The 25592-nt window shown below is 42.4% G+C and overlaps 1 protein-coding gene across 2 annotated transcripts in view; it reads left to right on the forward strand.

Moving 5' to 3' along the window:
• Window positions 1-5210: 5210 nt before the first annotated feature.
• The window catches only part of PHACTR4 (phosphatase and actin regulator 4), an 87055-nt gene continuing 66673 nt past the window's right edge, over window positions 5211-25592 (forward strand). The window contains exon 1 of one of the 2 annotated variants that reach the window (XM_053398655.1): window positions 5211-5229. The gene's annotated coding sequence lies outside the window, so the exon portion shown is untranslated. The other variant, XM_053398654.1, reaches the window with a different exon arrangement.

Genomic DNA, 25592 nt, shown 5'->3' on the forward strand with positions numbered 1-25592 from the left:
CACCTCTCATTCCACTCTGGATCTTCTGCTGGATTGACAAAGGGAAGGAATTCTGTTTCAAATTTCTGGAACCAGAAATTTGTTTCTCCTTATTTCTTGTTCCACACTCAGGTTTGTGAGCCGAAAAACTTAATATTTTTATCTTGCCTTTCCTACAAGCTTAGCGAGGCATAGATGGTTTCCCCCACGCCACCTCATTTTATTCACACAACCCTGTGAGGGAGGACAGACTGAGAGACAAGTGAGTTTAATGGGTGAGTGGAACCTAGGTATTCATTATTTTATTGGGGAAAGTGCTAGAGAATCAACCTTGCATGCAGAAGGTCCCAGGTTCAATTCCTGGCCTCTCCAGGTAGAGGTGGGAGAGACCCTCACCTGAAACCCTGGAGAGCTGCTGCCAGTCAGTATAGGAGTTTGGAGGAGTTTGGATTTGATATCCTGCTTTATCACTACCCGAAGGCGTCTCAAAGCGGCTAACATTCTCCTTTCCCTTCCTCCCCCACAACAAACACTCTGTGAGGTGAGTGGGGCTGAGAGACTTCAGAGAAGTGTGACTAGCCCAAGGTCACCAAGCAGCTGCATGTGGAGGAGCGGAGACGCAAACCCGGTTCACCAGATTACGAGTCCACCGCTCTTAACCACTACACCACACTGGCTCTATACACAATACTGAGCTAGATGGACCAATGGCCTGACTTGTTCATATACCAGCCTTCATCAGACTAGAGTGATGAAGCTAAAGGTTTTAGTCTTGTACCAGGCACAAGACACATCATATGGGGACTTCCGGAGAGGAAAAATGGTGGGCGCCATGGCAGCGAGCAGCTCTTGAAGCCAGCCAGAGCCAACTGCGCTACCAGGCTGGCTCCTGAGACTGCTGCTGCCACATTTCCCGGGGACAGATTTGCAAATCCGGGGACTGTCCCCGGGAACCAGGGACATCTGATACTCTAAGGCATCGTAGCATGCTTTGCTTTTTTTCTGTTGTTGGCATTCAGAGGGATAAGCCCAGTGGTGGGCCAATGCCAGTGGAAGTCACCTCGAAGGGAAGACACCACAGGGAATTATCCTTCTGGTGTGTCCCCTTCTGAGGTACCACTGGGGGCTAAGCACCGCAGCCACATAAAAGTGGCAGCTAGATGGTAGAAGGACTTTGAGTGAGAGTTGGGAGGCTGAAGATCTCTCAGGGTAAGAGACTGGGAAAGGAATGGAAATGACTCTGATGAGAGCTGAGAGGGTCTGTCATTTTCTGTGGGAGCCAGAATTAAGAGTTGCCTTTGGACAGAAAGAAGGTTCTTTATTGGTTCACTGTTTTTATATTTTAGATACTCTCCTGCTGGTTTTCTCCTCTTTGTTTTTTATACTGTTGCTGCTACAATAATTTGCATTTTATGATAATCTGTATCCAATTATGCATTACATCTTTTTGTAATTGTATTTATATAACAGTCTTGATTTTCATATTGTATACATATTATGTTATGTATTGACATTTGTGTTCTTTTGACAAAGGGCGGTATATAAATGTAACTAATAATAATAGTTTTCTGCACAGGCATTGTTGGCAAAAGTAATTGTGTGGTTTTGTATGTCTCTCTGCACAGCCTGCTCTTGTCCGCGTAAACAGAATTCTCTTCCGCATGATCAAGGTCAAATGGTTTGCCCGACTCCTAATTTTGCTAATGGCAGCAAGTTACTGATTGACTTTGTCCTGAAGCGAAAGTTCCTGAATCTTCTCTGCTCATGTAGTTCACCTTTGATATCCCAGTGGCTCAGTCTCACGTTTATGTATAGGAAAGATGACAGGATATTTACGACATGAGAGAAGATATTGTTGGTTGCTAGTACAGTGGTACCTCAGGTTACATACGCTTCAGGTTACAGATGCTTCAGGTTACAGACTCCGCTAACCCAAAAATAGTACCTTGGGTTAAGAACTTTGCTTCAGGATAAGAACAGAAATCGTGCTCTGGCGGCACGGCGGCAGCAGGAGGCTCCATTAGCTAAAGTGGTGCTTCAGGTTAAGAACAGTTTCAGGTTAAGAACGGACCTCCATTTTATACCACTGTATTTACTTCTGTCACCCAGTTTTAAGAAGTCTTATTTGACTAATGGATTGATCATGCTCACAAACTGATTAGATGAATCCATTTTTTAATTTAGATTCTGGCCCAGATTTGTAACTGAAACTGGCTTGACCACTATGATGGGTGCCATACACCAGGAGATAAAAGGGGGAAATTCAGCTCTGTTGGTTCTACTGGATCATTTGGTAGCATTTTATATCACTGAGGTTGGGGAATGAAGGCACCTCCTTCTAAGTGGCTCTGCTCCTACCTGGAGGGTGGATTCCATAAAGATCTTCCTTCTGCATCATGACATTTTCATTATGGGGTCCCTCAAAGATCCATTTTGTCCTCCATATTGTTCGACATTAAAATAAAGCTGTATGGAGCTGGGTGTCATTAATCCAGCTCTATCTGTCTTTCCAGTCAGGTGATTGATAATGGGGCTGGACCAGTTCCCTTATGGTGAGTAAGTGCAGGGGTGCCAACTTGAATAAATAATCCATCAGCATTCTTCTTATGCTCTTAGGGCTTGCTTAAGATCAAATGCAGCCTAAATTTATGCATGTTTATTCAGAAGTAAGTGTTCAATGGGACTTACTCCCTTGTAAGTTTTACAGGATTGCTGTCCCTAGTGGGTTCATGGCAGAAGTAGAATTGCAAAAGGGAACTTCCAGATCGTTGAGTTTATTTGGGTCCCTCCAAAAGTTATTTTATTATACATTGGTTATCTGTGCATATGATGGTATCTGGGTGGTTATATGTGATTCCGCTTTTAATACTGTTTGTGCCTACTTGCAAAAGTGTTGGAGTGGACATAGGGCTGTACCTTTCTCTGTTTTCTAGCTCAAGGGCTCTTGTGGTAGCAGATGGGCAAGTTTTAATCTTGCACAACAGAGGAATCTAATGCAACCGTTGCACTAGTGGAAATGTGTTGTGCAATAGACTGCTCACTCTATGGTACGATGAAGTTGCCAGCAACTTGCTTCTGCAGTCTCTTGCACAGTTTTTTTGTAGAAGACATTTTGCCTGTGGAAGAAATATACTGCTAAGTGACTTTAACTTAGCCCTACACTGGAGTTAACCCATTCATTCAATTTCATTTCCAAATGGTGAGTGTCCTGAAAAATTCCTGCTGGCATTCTGTAAGTTTCAAGGTGGTGGTGTTGTCCTGCTTTTGTAGCACTGTGGCACAAGAGTGCCCCTCCAGACAGCAATAATGAAGCGACATTGCATCACAGAACTACAAGTACAGTGGTACCTCAGGTTAAGTACTTAATTCATTCCGGAGGTCCGTACTTAACCTGAAACTGTTCTTAACCTGAAGCACCACTTTAGCTAATGGGGCCTCCTGCTGCTGCTGCGCCGCCGGAGCACAATTTCTGTTCTCATCCTGAAGCAAAGTTCTTAACCTGAAGCACTATTTCTGGGTTAGCGGAGTCTGTAACCTGAAAGTGTATGTAACCTGTAGCGTATGTAACCCGAGGTACCACTGTAAAGCAAAACAATGTGTGGACAGTCCAGCACAAATCCACTACTAAAACACCATTATTGCAAAATATACCCTCCACCCCAACAGGTTGGAGGGGCCCATAAGCCCAAAATCTTATGCATACTTTCCTCAGATTAAGCTCCATGAAGCTTGCTTTTGAGCAAACATTCATAGGTTTATGCAATCCTCTTTTTCCCCCCAGAGGGTACTCAAGGGTACGCAGTACCAGCACCCCCCTTTTGGTTAAAAAGTGTGGCAGTGACTGTAACAACTTTCTAGAAAAAAAGCACTGGGCTTCTGGTATTAGCCACTTTGATGCACAAGCTCAATGAGTCAAGTATCATTAAGGCACTAGTCATAAGTACTGCTTAGCTATCCTAGCTAACTTCTTTTTTTTTACAGAGAAAAAGAAATCATCACATGCTCTTCCTTAAAAAAGAGACGTCAATTTAAGAAAGAAAGAAAGAAAGAAAGAAAGAAAGAAAGAAAGAAGAGGAATCCTGTGGGCATTCCTGGTACCTGAGTCATACTTTTGCCGGAAGGGATGCCTAAGCATTTGAAGGAGAAAGTTCATCTGCAGATTTCCACCCACTCCCTTTGTAAGGTGAGGCAACTGTGGGTGGAACTTGGATGACCTGCAGCTACGGTAGTTCTTGGAGTGTATATACTTAAGGCTGGACTGAAACCTGAGTTATAAACTCTGTCTGCAGTAGCTTCAAAGTCAGGGAGGTGCCATTTGTATGTTTTCATTTATAAGTATGCAAATGTTTTTAATACCTAAGTTCCGGTTATTAGCAGCACAAGCTAAGTTATCCTTTGTGGTTAGTCAGATAATGATAGTGTGGGAGGTATTTTAAAGATAAATGGGAAGGCAATTGTGTCAGTATTTCACCTCTATTAACATTTTTCCATGAAAAACAAACAGAACCCTTAGGATACCAGCTTAACTTTATTTTGTTAATCAACTAAAGCTGCAAATCCTATCTACTTGGGAGTAAGCTCCCTGAATGAATGGAGCATCTTTCTGAGCAGGCATGTACAGGATCGCACTGAAAACTGCAATACTAGCCTAACTGCAATACTACTGTTGTTATTATTAGGAATCATATCGGGCATCTGCAGCAAAAACTGCAAGGAGTCTGTGCCGCATTGGCGTACAGTGGCATAAACTTTCGTGAACTAGTTTACTAGTTTACCCCACGAAATCTCATACCCTTGCCAAATTTTTAAGGCGCCACAAAGCCCTCGGCTGTTATAACTCATCAACATCATCCCAACTGCAAAATGTATTCTGCGCTATATATATGTAGATTGAACTTATTGAACTATATATATAACTTGAACTTATTTCCCTCCGGAGAAGCCCGTCCGTCTAGTGACAAGGCAGCATCCCCCGCCCCCCACTAAGCCTCCTTTCCGCACGAAACCAGACGACGAAGCACCCGGCTTCCTGGCCCGTCCTCCTTCCTGACCTCACCTGTCCGGCGTCCTTGATCCCCCGCGGGCGGGGGCGGGGCCTCGCCGTAAACTACAAGTCCCGTCATGCCGCGCGCCTCACCCCCCCTTCCCAGGAGCGGGGCTTCCGGCGGTGGCGACGGGGACCTTCAGCCCCTGAGGGACTCTCAGAAAGAGCAGGCGGCGGCGGCGGCGGCGTTGGTGGCGCGAGGTGAGGTGAGTTGGAGTGAAGTGAGGGTAGGGGCCGTCCGTCCAGGCAGGAGTTCGCCAGGTGAGGAGGTGCTGCTGGTTCCCCTCATCTGACTCCAGGTGAGTGAGTGAGGAAAGTGAACAAGTTTAGCCGACAGTTAATTCTCACCCCCGCTCTCAGTGAGAAGCGAGGGGGTCTCTCTCGCAGCCCCCCCCATACTCTTTTGTTTTGTTTTCGCCACTTTAGTTTTCTGTGAGGGGTGGGTGGGGCATTTGCTTTCTTTTATCCCTACAGCCAACTCCCCACCACATCCCGCTTTTCTAATTGGCCAACCTCCCTTTCAGACGCTGCAAGGGTCTTTGCTTCCTGCTCCTTCTTAATCCTTCCGAGCTGCTGCTGCTTTTTTTTTTTTAATGCACTCGCATCGACAGATCTGCTTTCCCCGTGTTGTTAACCGCTCATTTTCAATCGGTTGACATGATCTGTGTTGTGGCTGGTTTTGTAAAGAGCCTTCTGAAAGGCGGGCTGTAACTCTTTTAAACAAATGAATACATCTGCCCGTCCAAATTCACTGTCTTTTTCCTGAATTCTCTCAGCTCCCTCAGCCCTTATAGTATCTTGCACCCATCATTAAAAAAAATGGGGAGTTTCTCATTATTTCTCTCTCTCTCGCTCTCTGCCTCTGGTATTAACCCACCTCTTCTAATATTAGGTGGTAGTTGATCTGTCAGTGCCTTCCTGTCACTAAGTGACCTCCCTTTTGTGCCCCCTTCCCCCCCAAATGCATTGTGAGTGACTTGCATGACCCCTCACTCATCGCTCGTCTTCCCTGCCCCCTCCCTGACTTTGACTGTTGTGTTTTATCAAGTATATTGGCTCTTTCTCCCCACTCATGCCAAAAGGGAACTCTCCTCTTGAGTTTTCAGTGTGTTACAAAAAACTAAATCAAGAGTGATGTCCTGTATTTACTTTTGGAAGTGTGTGTGTGTCTGTCTCAATATGTATCTGCCAGTACAAGATGAAAATATGTTGCTGTATATGTTGAATGCCTCAAAAGACTGACTTGAATGCCTCAAAAGACCAATTTGAAGGGTAGCTGGTTGATTTGTGCTTGTTTTGTAGCTCAGAAAGTGAGATTTGTCTTTGTATTCTCTTTTTGCCCTAATGAACTGATCTGAGCATGTTTGTTAACTTGTAAACAAATTATGAAATTTATTGGGAAGAATAGATAGATGTGGCTTGCTTGAACTTAAGCAGAGGAATCTGTGTGAGACAGACAGTAAACTTTTGGGATGCTGGTATCTTCCTCTGTTTTACACTAAGAAAAGGAAGCAACCCTAATCGTTTAATGTTTCTAGCTGCATTAAGCCTCAGGAGCGGCAGCATACTGTATTTATTTTTAAAAATTAAATACTTACATTTGCAAAAGTGGGAGTATTCAAACTATGTCTTAATCTGCCCCCCCCCATAAAAAGTGAATGTTTTAGTCAATTCTTCCCTCATCCAGAGTTTCCCAACCTTTAGATGTACTGTGCTGCCCACCATCCCATTTGGACCTAATTAAATGGATGTTGGCCCATGATATGGAAATTGCTATCCTTTATGTTGCAGTGGAGGATCTGTGCTTCTAGGCATCTGTATCTAAGATTAGATTCTTAACATATTTTTACCTACTTAGGGAAGTGTCCTTGTTCTCAGAATACTGAATTGGGAGATGACTATTCTACATTTTTCAAAAAGGGGGTCACTTATTTAGGCACTTCAATGTTGGTTTCCTGGGGTATCTTTTGTCTTTTTCATGTGGTGTGTCTTTAATCAAGTCTTTTTATTCACATGACTCATGTAAACATATTGTTGCTGTGGACTAAACATGCTATCTTTTTACTGTTTTCTTCCAATGGAATTATTAAACCCTTTTGAGTACCTTGGATTGTGTTGTGCCAACCTCAGGTTGGGCTTGACTGGGGTATGTCATACTTGTGCAGTGTGCAAAAGTTTGGGTTGTCGGTAAGAATGAAATAATTGTTTCAGGTCCCTTTTTCTGTATCTCAGTTATCACATTCAAGAATGTTCTTCCCTAACCCCAAATATGGGAAGTAAGACAGAGGTGTGCAAATGCTTAATGTGTTAACTCTTACAGTCTTATGGAGCAGGAAGTAATGCTTTTCCACAAAATGGAGGGAATGCATGTTAAATAGGTCAAATCAACACACAGCCAGCTACTGTTTTCTGAAAATGAAGACTGGAAAATAACGGTTGTGATTCTTCAGTTGTAAATTGAGATTTTTTAGTTTTAGCTAGTCATAGATAGTAAGAAGACAGAGCTTCCATTAGAAGATCTGAGTGGGAATATAAATTGCTGCTGAGGAGCTGATCTAGACTGTGATTGCATCTTTGTTTCTGTGCTTTCGGATTAGAAGTATGTGATTATGCAGACTTTCTACTTCATTCAACCACCAGTTAAATTAATCTCTAGTTTAATTTGATAATCTTGGGAAGCAAATCACTTCTACCGAGCAAAATAGGTCTGTATATTGGTCATGTGCGTCTGTTCTTGATGGCAGTCACTGAGATTGGTGATGTTGAGGTATTAATAAAATTAGGTGACAATTGCTGTTAACTTGATATATAAATTCTAGAGGGATATGTGTTATGTCTGTGGCCTCAAAAGCAATATGTTTTTAAAAAGAGATTTATTGTGGCATAAACTTGAGAAAATCCAACCTTAATAAAGGAAACATGAGGAGTTAACTAAAGCTAGTTTGTTACTGACAGTGAAATGCATGCCAAACAGAAGGGATATGCTTTGCAAGGAGCTCAAAATTTATGAACTAGGAAGTGTAAAAGTAAGGGCTTTAATCAGTAAGTCACAGAGTTTCCCTTTTAAGTCTGCAGGAAGTAATGAATGCTTAGAAAATAAGTTAATGTCATGGTTAGAGCATTGGGCTAGGCTGGGTAGCATTGGTTCAATTCCCCCTATCCCAGCTGTGCATCTCAATCATAAGACCTTAGGCTAGTCACACTCTTTCAGCCTGACTTACCTCATAGGGTGGTTGTGAGAATGAAATTGGGATGGAGGAAGGAAAAGCGAATATGTGTCAGCCTGAGCTCCATGAAAGAAAGGTGAGATAGAGATATATACATGCAAAAGAGATGTCCCAACTAAAGTTTGAAATCCTTTTAACTTCAGGGGGAGATATCTCAGCACATGCTTAATTTTCAGGGGAAGAGGCACTCCTGGTACCTTTGGACTTCAAAGTGTTCAACTGTGACTGGGTTGTGTCATCAAAGTTTTATAGCTCCATTATTGAATATGTCTCTTACATCAATACCCCCTTTGTTAAATGTATATCACTCTTTTGTTGCATTTATTTTAAAGCACATGAGAGGTAGAATGTTCTGAGACAATCAGAGCTTGCCTTTGAGTAAAGAACTTGCTTTTCCTAACGTTTATTTTTAGCTGTTAATTAGCAGTGCTCACTGAGTCCTTTGAGATAAGGGTTGTTTTTGGGTGTTGCTGTATGACAGTAGCGGTGCTGCTGTTATGAATGACTTAAGTGGTGAGCCTCATTTATTTATTTAATTTCAAGTGTTTGGCTTCCTCTATTCCCAAAGACTTATTGCGGTATTTAAAAAAAGCCACTGAAAGAACTTCCCTTCATTCTTGACCAGATGTTTGCTCAGATAATAACTCTGAACACTGCATTTGGAAAGCCAAAGGCTTTAACTTTTATAAAGTGTCTGGAGAAAGTGGGGTGGGTCAAAAGCCAGAGAACAGCTTGCAAAATGGCAGGCATTGGCATGTTGAAGGAATTGCTAGGAAGCCACCCTTGGCTACTGGTAGCAATCATTATGGGATGCAGGGAAGCAACTTACCAGTAATAGTTGTGTTTTGCTTCCTTCAACCTTTTCTCTGTTTTCCAGTTCTCGGTATCAAGATCATTGCCCACCACCCCACCCTGTAAAGTGTTTCAAAACCTCTTAGTATTTTTTTCTCTCTAGAAGGGTGTCTGTAGGCACTGACAGTCTTGCATTTGAGCACTAGCCTGGGAGCCATAATTGAAAATGGACTTGGGTGCAGGTAAGTGAGCTATGTGTAGGCATATGAGGGACTGAAAACTTTGTCCCTCCTCTGTGTTCAGCATAGAAACTAATCAAGCTGCCAGAGGAAGAAAGCTCCTGCTTTGGTTTCCAGTACAGAGGTGCAGCAGGTTTCTACAAGAGGGACAAGAGCTGCACATTACTCCTCTGCTAACACGCAGCAGACTAGTAAAAGGTTTTGGAGGCTAGTGACTTTTGTGGGCGTATTTACAAGGTTGCTAAAGGCTTTGGTACAGTCAATAGGGATGCTTGTGGAATTCAGTTTCTGTGAATTCTAACAGAAACTTAACTGGCCTAATCCACACCTCCTGGACACATGTGTTGATCCGATCATATATGATAACAATTGCAGTTAGAATGTTTACTATGATCTGATCCACACGTTTGTCCAGAAGGTGTGGATCAGGCCAGTTAAGTTTCTATTAGTAACCAATGCTACCTGAGAACTTCAGTGACAGTGTTGAATCCAAGAGCACCCACAAACTATGGACCTGTCCCTTTCAGGGGTCTGCAACCCAATCCAGGACAGGCCACTTCCTCACCTCCTGGACTTAAGAATTTAGGGCACTTAACACCTCTTTCTTTTCAGGGCTCAGCTTCAATTTATTGCCCCATCTCAGTCCTTCAACATCTCCAGGCACTGGTCTAGCACCTGAATTGCTTTTTCTGATTCAGAATGAACAGAGAGATATCAATGGGCATCATCTGCATATGGGTGTTGCCTCACTTCAAATCTCCTAGCAGTTTCATATGGATATTAAATAGCACGGGGGACCCCCACAGGATATCACAGGAGAACTTCCATGATGCTGAGCCTTCCATAACTACTTTCTGGAAACAACTCTAGAGGTAGGAGTGGGACCACTGAAGTACAGCCCCCCCAATCCGCACTTCCCCCAAGAAGGATACTGTGGTCAGTGATATCAGAAGCCACCAAGAGATGAAGGAGAAAAAGCAGAGCTGCACTTCCTCTTATTTCGCTCTTAACAAATGTCACCCAACAGGCAACCAAGATGGTTTCAGTGCTATGCTGGGCCTGAAGCCAGACTGGAATGGATCTATGTAATCCGTTTCTTCCAAGCATTAGGAATAGTGATGCAAAATCCATCTTTTAAATAAGTGTGGTGGGTGGGGTAGTCACTGAATAGTTAAGCTACATATGGGTAGTTAACTGCTTGTTTCTGATGCAGTTTCTGGGGTTGTTATTTTTTAATGAAAAGTGGCCCAGCGCTCTAATTTAGTGAGGAAGCTCTGACAGTTAAATTCCATTAAAAGTTTCTTTCTGAATAACAGCTTTTGATGCTATAAACCTTGTGTATGCTTCCAGCAGAGTACCTATAAATTCCATCTCTGGATCATATCTCATTTGCTTACTGCTTGGTAACTAGCCTTGCCCTAGTAAAACAATGTTTCACAGTTTAGGTTGTTTCCTGTAGTAACTGTAGAGCATTTATACACCCTTGAGATTTGTTACCATAGGGTAAATAGTTGAGGGTCACAATGTTTAATCAAAGTGATTATTGTAACACAAATACTCTGATCTCAAGTGTGTGTATGTATGTTGATCAGCTGATTTATAGTTTCCCTCCATTAAATGTAGATTAGAGCTGTTAAAGAGAAGACAACTTCCCCTGCCCCTCTCAAGGTCATAAAGAGCACCCCCTCCCATATTTTAGAAACGTCTGACTTGAAATCAGGTGTTGTGCTTTGTTGTAAGCAAAAATCTGCGCTTTCCCCCTTATCCTATCACAGATTCAAAAATGAAAGAAAACTCGTGGCTATGGACTTTACTTTAGCCTGGCATGCCTATCTACGGTAACTGATCTCTGCCCAGAGACCTTGCTAAATCCTTATTGACATACTAATCTTTGTTTGAATTGTCTTCATTTCCTAATAACTGTCACCAAAGCTCTTTCATACAATGCTTTGGGGAGTGGGCGGGAGGAAACCATGCTCTCCCAAAACATTCTCCTGGTGGCGTGAGCCAGGCTGCATCTGTGAACATATGAAGGAGCCTTGTATAGGAGGCAATGTATGATACCAGTTGTCTAGCAAGGCAGAATGGGACACAATGGAGGAGAGGGTACTACTAGGTGCAACCCTGTCCACCAGAGCAATAACACTCAGCCCATTTCCGGCCCTTATTATCCCTGTCTGTGACTTTCACTTCTCTAAAAGTGTGGCTATCTCCTGATCTCAAAGGCAAAGAAAAAAGAGGGGTCAGAAGGGGAGAAAAGTCATGTGCTAGAAATGAAATTTATTCCAGGGATGACTCTTTTCTTGAGGGTACGGTTTTAATATCAGTTCTCGCCAAATGCACAGGACACTATAGTAACTTCATTGACTCTGCTCATTTTCAGTGATGCCCTTTATATCTTTTAATTCCCTCTTATGATGTCTGTATCATGTTGCACCTCTCTCCCTTCTCTTCTTTCCCCAGAAAACTCTTAGAGGAGACACTTTTACTCAATCCACAACCCTTACCCTCACTTGTAAACATCTGATACTGCAAAAAGAAAAGTGAATGCAGAGTAGCTTTCACCAGGCTTGGTGTTGGCATGATGCATCCTTGGGTAGTTCCTGGAGCTGCAGTGCCAAAACCTGCCTTAAACTCCTACACTTGGTGGCTAGGAGCAGCATTATAATTTCCAGTACTGCCTCTGACATATCACTTTGGGTCACTGTGGTCAATTAAAATAGTGGCTCAAAGTTGCCTGATTCTCATGGCTGTACCGTGCCAATGGATCCTTGGCACAGTACAGTTGTTCCTAGCTTGCACTAGTGCAGTACTTGGTAAAGTAACAGGCCTTTACAGACTCCCATTGGTTTTAGGCAGATGGGAGGCTGTTGCGCTGCTTCTGATATTTTATGTGGGGAAGGCAGGAAAGATCTGATAAAGCACTTTTGCAAATGATGTTATTCTATTGTTTTTGTGCCAGTGGTATGTGGATTATGAAATGCAATTTGCAATTGCTTAATTAAGACTGGGCTTGCTGTCTAGCCACCAAAGAATTGATGCTTTTGAATTATGGTGCTGGAGGAGACTCTTGAGAGTCCCATGGACTGCAAGAAGATCAAACGTATCCATTCTTAAGGAAATCAGCCCTGAGTGCTCCCTGGAAGGACAGATCCTGAAGCTGAGGCTCCAATACTTTAGCCACCATGAGAAGAGAAGACTCCCTGGAAAAGACCCTGATGTTGGGAAAGATGGAGGGCAAAAGGAGAAGGAGATGGCAGAGGACGAGATGGCTGGATAGTGTTCTCGAAGCTACCAGCATGAGTTTGACCAAACTGCGGGAGGCAGTGGAAGATAGAAGTGCCTGGCGTGCTCTGGTCCATGGGGTCACGAAGAGTCGGACACGACTAAACAACAACAACAACATGCTGTCTAGCCTAATAATAATAATAATAATAATAATAATAATAATATGTTATTTCTCCCCTGCCCATCTGGCTGGGTTTCCCCAGCCATTATTAGTTAATTGAGCATGTCTTCCTGGAAGTCAGGAAGCAATGCAGGGTATCCAGGGATGGAGGTCAGCTATGGAGAGCCTAGTACTCTGAGTGATTAGTTTCCAACCATAAACCACTATAGGCAGAGGGGTTTGTGTAGGCAAGATCAAATCAAATTACAAAGCTATATGCGAAAAAACTGGAATAGTGTCTGTCTTGTAGTAGAGCAGGGCCTATTTGGAGTTTTACCAGCAAAACTGAAAGAAAGGTGTGGAGAGAATGATAACCATGCCATTCACAAGTCAGTGGAAAGAATCCACTGAACTAGCTGCAGCCCCCCCCCTTTCTTTTTGCTAAACTCAGCCCATTCTGGACTATGTCAGTCCTTGTGCCAGCTTTCAACCTTAATCACATCCTGGGTGAGGCTCATGCAGGTACGGCATAGCTGCAGATTGCAGGGCCTTGAGACTACATGCGATTCAAGGGAAGCAGCAACAAGTTCTGCCACATGTGAATCTTCTTAGAGGAAGCCATATGCGTTTATGAAAGGCAGTTCTCATCATAAATAGTTTAAGGGTACATTTGGACCCAGGAAAGAAAACACATTCAGAGGATGAGCCTGACACTTGCTTTAGGTACCCTTCCAGGTGATTTTATAAATTATTTGAGTTTATTTGTTGCTTTCTACCAAGATGCCTCAAAGTGTCTTATAACAGTAAAATTCATGCAGTAGTAGCTTACATAGATATTTGAAATCAGTAACAACAGAGAGTGTCTTTCTTCAGGAATGAAAATACATTCAAAGAGTGAACTGTTCTTTTCCTTTTTTCCTCTCTGGCTTGGAAATTAACACCTGAAACTAGTAGGGACAAAGTATAAAAGGTAAAGGTACCCCTGACCATTAGGCCCAGTCACGGACGACTCTGGGGTTGCGCGCTCATCTCGCTTTCCTGGCCGAACCAGAGCAGTGCACGGAAACACCATTTACCTTCCTGCCAGAGCGGTACCTATTTATCTACTTGCACTTTGTCATGCTTTCGAAATGCTAGGTGGGCAGAAGCTGGGACCGAACAACAGGAGCTCACCCTGTTGCAGGGATTTGAACTGCCGATCTTCTGATCGGTAAGCCCTAGGCTCTGTGGTTTAGACCACAGCGCCACCCACGTGTATTTTATAACAAATGCATTATGCTGTGGGTCCATGCTGCGGCTCCTGATCCATATACCTGCCGTGTAAAACAGGATATTCCAGATGTCAGGAAAATTAACCCACAATGTGACCCTTAAGATGGATGCATTCCTTTTTGCTTTAGTTGTGTGCTGAAATCCCCTAGCTGACTAAAATTGTAATCAGAGCCAGGAGGAAGTCAGAAAGCATCTACTGCTCAAGCGTAGGAGTGTCAATGTGTGACCTGCTTTGCATTTTAGATGTGATGTCTGTATGTTTGTGGGTCTTCTTAACCGGATGATGATGGCTTTAAGTTAATCAGCTGGCTTTAGCTGAGCAACTTGTACCTGCCTGTGCATTTATGTTCTTTTTAAGTAGAGGGAGGCAGCTGTTCATTGTGGTGGTTGGAGATATAAAATTGGAAACAAAGCATGGAGAAGCATCTGCTACGGCCGTATTGACTACTTAATACAATAAAAATTCCAGTGTGCATGAAATGCTGTGTGCCTTTTTAGTTCCTTGCATCTCATTTTTATTGAGATGTAGACCAAATTATAGTGTTTAGATGCAATTTCCTCTCTGCCCCATCCTGCTCTCATCTATTATGAGCTGGCTATTGTGCCTGAGGCCAATTAATTGTAGAAGTGCATTTTAAATAAATGCCAAATGAAGCTGATGCCTTGTGAGATCAGCAGAGCATTGGATAAATCACATTAAGTTTCCTGTGGGGAATAACTAGTGCCCAGTATATCTAATGCTTGCCTTAGTCCGCATTGGAAATTTGTCATGGAAACAGGCTGCAGCTAACCTCCCTGACCATTGATCATGCGTGTTGCAGTCCAGCAACATCTGAAAGGGACACAGGTTCCCCTACCTTGATCTGAATGATATAAATACAACAAAGCCTTTTTGATAAATGGGGTTCTGTTAGGATGCAGAAGGACTAGGATTTGCCCTTTGTTTTAGCATTGTGCTTTGAAAAATTAAACTTAATTTGTCTTTTTAAAAAAACATTTTCACCCTTTCTTTGTAAACATAAATAAACAAATAATACTAATTCCCTTAAGTAGGCAGGTAGGATGGCTACCTGCTTTGGAGATGCTTACATTTCCACTTAGCACATAAGTTAGATTATCTCCTCTCTGTGAAGGATTTATTCTGATTTGGCAGCATTAGTGTTGGAGAAATAAAAACCATTTTTGAAATCCACTTTGCTGCATTTGAGCCTCCAGGCTGCAAACCTGTGGTGAGATTTCCCTGTCTGCCTGACTGGAAGAATTCTGTGTGATGGCTGTGCTAAAGGTGGTTTCACTCTTACGCACAAACTGGTGGTTTGGAGGAAGGAGGTGACAACTGGACAGACAATGCATGTTGAATACACAGAAGCATTATGTGGGAAAGAAGCTTTCAAGGGTGGTCTATAACCATTTATTGGAGCCTTAACAAAACCTAAAAACAATTCTATTCCTTTAAATGCAGCGTGTGCATTGAAAATATGACAGCAGTAACACCAGAGGAACAGAAATGAGGAAGACAAAAGGAAACTCCTGGTTTTCAACTTCCATGCTATGTCTGTAGTATCAGTATATCCCTCCCTCCCTCTTTAAGGTTGAACGTAAAGCACTATACCTTTCAGGATTACTTCAATGTAAGATAACAACCAACAGTAGTTGACATGTGCCAGTTTATTGCAGGTGCAGAACTACATGTATATTCAAAACTAATTTATCTTAATTGAATATATGCAAAGTAGCTGATAAGCTCAGGGTATGTTTCCTATGAGAAATCTGATCATCACCTTATTCTTGTTCAGGACCATATTGTACTATAGAAAGAACTCTGGTAATGTGATAAAATGAATTTCTAGTCCTTGATATGTTACATTTTATAATTCTTCCTTCCTTCCTACACAGAACTCAGCACCATACATAGGGTCCCCAAACATTCTTCCATCTAGGCATCAACCCCCTAAGCTTCAACAAGGTTGTTGCATCATATGCCTTTGAAAAATGCTTTGGCTCCGAATCATCCTCCTGCAATTGTGCACATGGCATCAGCCAACCTGTTTCATGGGGATTATAATACCATTTGAAGGTGTTTGCTTAATTTAGCTGTGTAAATGTTCAGAGTGTAATTCAGAGTGTAAATGTTCATCTAATCTAGCATTCTATGCCCTACACTCGAGATAGGAAACCCATCAATAGGGTATGAAGGCAGGAGCTTATCCCTCAATCTTGCTCTTCAGGGGCTGATATTTAGTGGCACAATTTGGACCTGCAACAAAATGTGAAGTTTTCCTGTCCAAGTTTTCAGAAACTCCGTTTTACCTGCCCTCCAAACAGTCAATCAGCACTGTCTGGCCACTGATCATGCTCCATCCTCTCACCCCTTAGCAGTTTTTCTAAATATTGTTTAAATACTTCTTAAAACATTGGGGCACCTCCAGGTTTTCTGATGGTAACTGACTTGTACTATTTTGGCTAAATATAAGCAATGGCACACCTAACCTAGACACTGGAAATAGAGGGGAATGATGTTGCCTCTGAGTATCAGATGCATTTGTTTATTTAATAGGGAAAGCGGGAAGAAACTGTTTGAGCAATATTGAAGTTACTGCTTTTTCATGACAGAGCATTGGTGCCAATGGTGAGGGGAGTTTCCTTGGCACTGGCTGCTCTTTAGCTGCTGCCCAATCAGGTGCACCTCAGTTCCAGGTAGCTGACTCATCTCATGGTGCTACACAACCGCCTGTTGTTTCCGTAGCAGCTGAAAATTTACCAAGAGGGTGGGGTCCATAGTTCACTGCAACCTGGTTTGAAGAGTGTACATATGGTTTTATACTTAATTCTGGTAAGGAATTTTCTGCTAAAGACATACTTGAACTCACCATCACTACTGCAACACGATGTGGATATTTTAACCATATTGGTGACTTTCAGATGTTTTTGTTTCCTTTTTCCTGACTGCTAGCAATTCTTTCAAGCTAATGGCTCTGGGAGTTTCCCTAGGAAGTGCAGGTGTGTATAATGTTTCATAGCAAAGCAAGTTCTGCTTTTATAGTACGAATAACCAGTAAAAGTCAGTAGAATGATGAAACACTTTCATTTGTTCTCAAAGAACTTTGCCAAGGAAGTATCAACTTGCTCAAATTTTTTTGGTCCATTTCACTTGTGTGTGAGGGCACTGGATGTAATTTTTTATTAGAGGCACCTGGATTCAAACAGCTATTTTGAGGTTGGTATACATTGCCTTTTAGGTTAAGAAAAACTTTACAAAGCTGTCCACCTAAAAACTAATATATATATATATAAAATTAAACCATCCTATATTGCAATGGAGGGAAACCAAAGGCTGAATAAAGCCATTCTTCTCACTAAAATGTGTTAAAACCTGGACAGTGCCAAAAAGATAGTCTGCATCTGGTCAGCCTCCCTGGGGAATGTATTACAAGGATTGGGTGTTATAACTGAGACGACCCTACCGCACCTTAGATGATGAGTTTTGGGGCTGGTTCCTGGAGGAGGAGGTATGAGATAAAGCCAGTAGTTGGAACCAACAGGTAAGCAGTGTGATTCAGCAGCATAAAAACCTAATTCAATTCTAGGCAGCACCAACATCATGCATAGTGTCCAGATCAAGGGAAGTAATAGTACCACTCTTTTCTGCCTTGGTTAGACCCCACCTGGAATACTCTGTCTAATTCTGAGTACCACAGCTTAAGCAGGATATCAACAAGATGGAATCCGTGCAGGGGAGGATGCCCAAGATGATAAAGGGCCTGGAAAGCTAGCCTTATGAGGGAATTGGGAGTAGAGAAGACTGAGAGGTGATAGGATAACCATCTTCAGATATCTGAAGAGGTGTCACATGGATGATGGAGCAAGGTTGTTTTCTGCTGCTCCACAGCATAGGACCTGACCAAATAGATTCAAGTAACAAAAAAAGAGCTTATGACTAAATACAGTGGTACCTTGGGTTAAGTACTTAATTTGTTCCGGAGGTCCGTTCTTAACCTGAAACTGTTCTTAACCTGAAGCACCACTTTAGCTAATGGGGCCTCCTGCTACTGCCGCGCTGCCAGAGCGAGATTTCTGTTCTCATCCTGAAGCAAAGTTCTTAACCTGAAGCACTATTTCTGGGTTAGCGGAGTCTGTAACCTGAAGCGTATGTAACCTGAGGTACCACTGTATTATGGAGAATTTTCTGTTGGTAATAGCTATTCTACAGTGGAACGGACTACCTCAAGAGGTGCTGGACTCTCTTTCATTTGAGGTTTTTAATCATGTTAGATGGCCATCTTCCAGGGCCTCTTAGCTGTGATTGCTGTATTGCAGGGAGCTGGACTAGATAACCCTTGGGGACCCTTCCCCTTCTACAGTTCTATGAAATGAGGCAGGATTCAGCAGCATGCCAACTGAAGAACTGCCAAAGCATACAGGAACGCACCAGAGCTCAGAGCACTTTGTTGCTTAAGCAACTGCAACAGAAAGCCCTCTTAAACTCTTTCCTGTCCCAAAGGAGCCATTGGCCAACTTGGGTGGGCAGAGTGAGTCCAGAGCCTGAGGGCACTTCACCCAAAAGTTGCTGCCTGCAATTCAGTGGCTCATGACATGGAGCAGCTGCCCACCAATCCCAGCATCTTCTAAAAGCAAAAGGAGGTTAACACCTAGGCCAATGTTTGTGTAATGTGGTTTGCCCTTGAGGTATATGGTTCAGAGCCATTTAAGGTCATGACCAGCACCTTGAATTGGGCCAGAAATGGACCAGGAACTAATGCAGTTAAAACTGTTGACAGATGTTCTAATATGGACTTTATCAGCCCACTGTAGAACCTTTCTTAGAAAGCTGCAGGAAGTACAGGAAAGGTGACGTCTACTAAGCTGCACTCCTGTTGAATCCACCCACACCATTTTATTTTGTCATAGCTCTGCATGCAGAATTTGGGTGTGCACATTTTTTGGGGACTTTTGTAGCCTGTTTAAAAATCAGTGGCATTCTAAAAAATGATCACTATTAGTATTGCTGGCCTTGGAGGTCAGTGATCAACTTTTCCCTCCCTCGTCATAAAATGTAACGTTTCTAATAGATTTCGCACAATGAACCTGGGCTGCGGACAGGAAGTTGTTTTCTGGACCATGTTCTGCCTTTCCAGACTGCATAGTCAATAACTAATTTCTTGCTGAGTATCTTATTATTTCATGCAGTACTTCAAGTACATCAGTAATTGGGATTAGAAGGCCAGTTTAAAAGCACAACTAGTGCCTTTGTGGCAGTGCTGGGAATCAAACTTGCACTGGCACAACTGCTAGGGACACAGGGTATGAATTGCATTCTTATGTGCAGAAAGGGGAAGTAAATACCATTTTAGTTTGCTTGCACAGCAAATTTGCTACCAGTAGGATCTGCAGAAACTGGTGTAAACATGCACAACCTTTTTTCTTTCTTAATTTTAAACATTATAAATGTCCTCAGGGAGGCTTACAAGAAGAATAAAAGGAAGTTAAAATGCATACTGTAAAAGAGGTCAACAATAAAGCATATGAAAGCTACATAAAAAATGGCAAAGACAAAACTAACTGACGTAAGACCTGGAACAGATTAAAAAGCCTGGGAAAGTAAAAAGGCCTTTGCCTGGTGCTGATATGCTGTCAAAGGTAGACAACAGACATGCTTTTCTTGGGGAGGACATTCTGTAGTAGAGGTATCACCTCTCATAATTTCCTTTACCTAATAGCCACTCATTGCACCTTGCCCAGTGGAAACATCCAAAGAAGAGCCACAGAAGAAAAATTTAAGGTCCAGGTATGTAAATGTGGAAGGAATGCGGGTGGCACTGTGGGTTAAACCACAGAGCCTAGGACTTGCCGATCAGAAGGTTGGCGGTTCGAATCCCCGCGACGGGGTGAGCTCCCGTTGCTCGGTCCCTGCTCCTGCCAACCTAGCAGTTCAAAAGCACGTCAAAGTGCAAGTAGATAAATAGGTACCGCTCCGGCGGGAAGGTAAACGGCGTTTCCGTGCGCTGCTCTGGTTTGCCAGAAGTGGCTTAGTCATGCTGGCCACATGACCCGGAAGCTTACGCCGGCTCCCTCGGCCAGTAAAGCAAGATGAGCACCGCAACCCCAGAGTCGGTCACGACTGGACCTAATGGTCAGGGGTCCCTTTACCTTTACTTATGTAAATGTGGAGACTGAGGATCCTTCATGGACCTGGTCCCAAGTTATTAATAGTTTTAAAAGTCAAAACCAACATGTGAGGAAATCAGGACTTTGCCAAAGGGCTTCTGGCCTCAGGATGACTAGAATTTTAAAATATGCCTTTTTTGATTTCTTGGCAACTGATTGATACCCTTTATTGATTGATGCTAATGCCCTCATTCCTGTTATCATTGTCTCCTGGGGACATCCTGCCTGACACTTGCAGCTTCCAGACCTGGCACTCTCATCCACAAGCAGGTTTACAGCTGAGCCTAAATGGGTTTTTCCCTTTTACAAAGCCCTATGCAGAGGGGTTTCCCCATGATCAAACATCCAACTGGGGCTCAGCTGTTAGGATGCAGGCCACTGCTTGTATTGCTTGCAGCCAAAGCTGACCTGTTGGATCTAGTTACCTGTTATTTTATTTATTTGGAACTAGGAAAACTAACTGGGCTAAACTTTGACAACCTTTGCTTTAAATTTCTGTAACAGTTGTTCATAGACCACACCTTTTAAATGTGTGTGTTCATGTGTTCAGGATCATTTATTAGATGGTGTGTTTTTGGGAGGACTACTCTGTGCTTAGTTCAAAGTGTGCCTGTTGTGATTGGTCAATGTTTGGGTGGGAATTAAAGGAGGGATGGTTGCATGGTAGAATAATGCTAAAATAATTAACATGCTGTCCAAAAGTCTATTGTTTAAAGAGCTGAATTCAGCCATTGCTAATTACCATCATGGCTCATTCACACTGGTAGCTGGCTTCTTTGGTTTACTTGTTCAGAAAGGGTTTGACTGCAGTGCAGGCAGCTCCTTGGCAGTGCTGTGCATTATGACTTGACAGTGTAAATGAAAATACTGCACCTTTGCAAAAAGCCAAAACAAAACAAAAACTGCCTGCCCAGTTGGTTAGACTTTTAACATTCATTTCTCGTGGGTCTCACTATTGCATCACCAGTCTTGTTAATACCCTGATGTCGTATCCCAATGTTCTTGTCTGTTTTACTAATGCCGCAAATACTAGGCCAGAAGACAACCTGAGAGAAGTTGTGTGCAGTGTTTAAAGGGAAATAGGAAGTAACTTTTGATTTTGCATGCTCAACAAACTGTGTAGCGAAGTGCTATTGCTTTGTTGTGCTTGGATGTTATAGCTGTGAAATTTGAGTGTGGTTGCAGCCACCTGTGGTGATGTTATTGGATGAAAATGTCACAAGCCAAGAGACACAACACTCTAAAGTAGGCATAGGCAAACTTGGCCTTCCAGATGTTTTGGGACTACAACTCCCATCATCCCTGACCACCGGTCCTGTTAGCTAGGGATGATGGGAGTTGTAGTCCCAAAACATCTGGAGGGCTGAGTTTGCGTATTCCTGCTCTAAAGCATGTATTAAAGAGCTGTGTTGTGGTGTTATAGAATAAAGGGAGTCTGTTGCCCTTTCCATGCCAAAGATGCTCTGGGCTTCCTTCCACCTACATACATGCATGTTGCATGTCCTGGAAAAAATGGAGATTCCTTTGAAATGTTGTAGGATGTTTAGAAGTTCTGATTTTGATCACTGTAAGTGGCTATTTAGAACAGAATCATCTGGTGTCTTACCTGTACTTCTCCAGCTCCTGTTCTTAGCTGGAGTTTGCCTAATTTTGCTGTTTACAGTGATTCTGGCCTGACCTCATTTGGATGGATGGAGGGGGGAGTGGAATTGAGAGCAGAACTGAAGGGATTATCAAGTAGAGTGCTTCTGCCACAGCTGCTCCTCTGAATTAACCCAATGTGTTTGGGGAGGGTGACCCAGCCAGATTCAACGGCTTCTTTGCTTTTGTTTGCTCTTTACAAAATGATTGAGTGTGTTGAAGCATACAGGTGCCCAGCTGCAAAGGCAGGAGAAAGAACAGAGGAGGCAGTGCATTCACTGCAGTGGGTCCTGCTGTGGATCAGACAAGTGCAGGATAGAGCAGGTTGCAAAATGCTAGGAGTCGAGGGGGTTCTTTTTTAAGCTTGGTTCTTTTTATTCTATTAAAATGAAATATATCGTTGCCTGCTAAGCTATAGCACCAATAAAGCTAAAATGTTAATCTGAAACATTTATGTTTGAAACTGAATGATCTCTCTTTCCTAATATGCAGAAGTGTACGTACGTACATACATACGTGCATTAAACACTCCTCCCAATCTATGATTGGAATAAATTCTGAATCTTAAGTTTTTCTATTGGGATCTTGACCCGTTTCTCAGATTTGGCCTTTTTGGATATTGAGGTTTGGAAAAACTACCGTATCTGACAGTAAGAGCTGTTTGACAGTGGAACAGTCTCCCTTGGGAGGTTGTGGACTCTCCTTCCATGGAGGTTTTTAAGCAGAGGTTGGTTGACCATCTGTCATGGATGCTTTAGCTGAGATTCCTGCATTGCAGGGGGTTGGGCTAGATGACCCTTGGGGTCCCTTCCAACTCTACATGTTTATGATTCTTTTATTCCCTCTAGCTTGATGACTCTTCTGAATTGGCTCACAGGTGAGTGTACACCCAAGTAAATTATTCCAGATGCACAAGCATCATTCCTTTTTAAGTCATGTTTGTTTAAGAACTAGCCAGCAACAAATTGAAGCATATCTTGTTTGATAAATTTGATCCCATTTTGTAGCAAGAGGTTTGTTGGCATTCTTTGGGTATATTGGTAACTATTGTAGTCACTTACGTTCAGTGTCCTTTGGAGAGAGTGTTAAGCATTATCTCACAAAAGCAGTTTCCATGTATGGAAATCAGAAATGGAAACTTTCTCAAGAAATTATTACTCCTGACACTTTGCATATAAAACTGTATATGTGAGTAACACAACATGTACTTGGCGTCAGGTAGTTCTAGTTACAGGTAGGTGGCTGTGTTGGTCTGCCGTAGTCGAAACAAAATAATAATAAAAATTCCTTCCAGTAGTACCTTATAGACCAACTAAGTTTGTTCTGGGTATAAGCTTTCATGTGCATGATGCGCACTGAAGCTTATACCCAGAACAAACTTAGTTGGTCTCTAAAGTGCTACTGGACTATTTTTTTAATTTTTTAATTTATTACAACATGTACTTATTTATTTTGGCTATTTGTTCTCTGCCACTGCTAGGTAGCTTGTTGGGATTTTTAAACCTTTGCCTTTTGGTTTCTGAGCTCCACAGTCTTTTGGGTTCAGGTGAATCTGCAAAGCATTGATGTCTTTCACCAAACCATGAGGGCTGGTCTTCTGAAATGGCTATTGCATGTCTTGTGGCTTTAGGTTTATGGAAGTATCACTAAATAAAACTGGCAGAGTTCCAAGTACCAAGCTGCTTTGATGTGAACATTAGATACTGGCACTTATAAATCAGGACCTGAAATCATGAGTGTAGAATCACACTGTTAGGTAGAATTGCAGTCAGTTGTGTGCATATTCAAATCATTTCTTGTTTTGAAAAATGGGGAATCTGGGATTCTAGGGTACAGTTTCCTCATTTAGGTAGAGGCATTAACTAGTTGACTAGCTCAAAAGGCCTAGCAAATGGAGCAAATGACCCATTTTGCAAGACATGTTGAGTCCCACTTGCTAGGAAGCCACTTATTGTTCTTGGTGTTGGCCAGCTTGGTTCCTTGTTATACATTCACTTCACTGAGTTAATTGAAGAGTTCCTGGGAATCCTGGATTGATGAATACAACCATGTTGCCATCTAGGCAACCAAGAGGACACATTCCAGCCAGTCAAAAATATTTAAGGAGGGGCAGTGGGGGTTGTGACATAGGGAGAGGAAGTGTGGCTTGAGAACATTCCTATGGGCTGGATGGTGAGACTTGAAGGGCTGTATTTGGCCCCCAGTAATGGGTCTCCATCCCTGCTAATTTACATTACAAAACAAAGATATTTGGTGTGAATGCTTAACCTTTGATGCTACCTAGCTGGCTCAACAGTTCAAGAACAAATGGCTTCATCTTGTTTAAGAGTTAACATGAATAGATGGAGCTGACTATGGCTAGTCATAGCCTTCACAATCATAGTTATCAGGGAATGCAGGGGGAACTTCTTTAGGGAGCAGCTGTGACATGAACTACATTTGGGAGTTGACTGGCATATCCATGAAAATCTGGGGGCCTTCTCAAATAAGACCTGATTCCAACTATACTGCTTAAACACATGAGTGTGTTAAAACTATGTAATAGTAATATGGCTAATGTAATAGTAATATGCATATTGTCCAGAGGATTCATGCTTTCTTGAGTTGTCTAATAGCTGATAAACTGTTGCTTACATGCTGCTTTCCTGTGGTATACACAGATGTGCACAGCCTAGAGAAAAAGTGCCATGAGAACGTTGTGGTACATTTGTTTGGTTTTGATGATGTTGCAGATACTTTGTTACTTTAGCTGTAACTCTGACTACCTTTGAAATTTAGCACTAGTAGCGGCTCAGATGTTCCCTATTGTGAGGAAAGCTTCCCTTTTGGAACTTGCAAGCTTTCATACTACAGTATTTTCTTTCATGAAGTTGGTGGTTTTTCCTTGTTTAATTTAGAAGCATGTGTATCGGCCTGTCTTGTGACTGTGTTAGGGGAGTTGGTAACTGCTTGTTTGTGTGCAAATTGACCTTTCTGGTGAAGCTTATTGTGAAAGAAACTAAAATCCAACGTGGTGTCCATATAAATTAGGTCTACTATCTATCAATTTTTTGAAGCATAAACTTGAAAGAATGTGGTTGATTCATGGCACATTTATTCTGAACAAGTGGCAACCTGTAGGGGATTTGGCAGTAGTTTTCTACAGAAGGTCACTTCCAGATCCTCTTAATTTCTTAAAATTGGGTAGTCCTCAATCTTGAATAGACTGAAAGAGCTCCCCCCCTCCCATGTATGGAAATTTATGTGTGCATGCCAAATTCCTTCTCATCTGTGAAGCCAGTCGCTCTTTGGCTAATCTACCCCACAAGGTTGTTGTCAGGATTAAATGTGGGAAACAAACCAGGCATGCTTTCCCGAACTCCTTTGTGGAAGGACTGGATATAAATAAAAGAGAATGCCCTACCTAGTATCACTTCCCAACATGAGAGCTATTTCTTAGGAGATGAAAACTTTTCACTGTCTAATTGCATTACAGTTTGTGTGTTAATGCTGCTGGAGACCAAACCTTTGGTTTTCAGAGGATTGCTACTTCTTTGTCATCTCACCCACACACCTTGAGACTAGCAATAAACCTATAGCTCAGTGTGGTTTCTACAAGCCTCCTTTCCTTTGTTCTGCCTTTCCTTCAGGTCAAGGAAGAGCTAGATGGGTAGCCTCTCTTGTTTTGCCCAAAGGATACATTTCTACTTAAAATTTCCGCCCACTTGGTTTGTCAGTAGAGCTAAACTGGAAGCATAGAAAATGATGCTGCAGACAAGACCAGGTTAAAAATAGCTTAATATGCAACTTCATTTGTGAATGGTTCTTAAGCAGGGGTCGGCAAGTTTTTTGTGGCTTGGGCCGGT

The sequence above is a fragment of the Podarcis raffonei genome, chromosome 8 (assembly GCF_027172205.1).
Source record: "Podarcis raffonei isolate rPodRaf1 chromosome 8, rPodRaf1.pri, whole genome shotgun sequence".
NCBI classification, from domain to species: domain Eukaryota; kingdom Metazoa; phylum Chordata; class Lepidosauria; order Squamata; family Lacertidae; genus Podarcis; species Podarcis raffonei.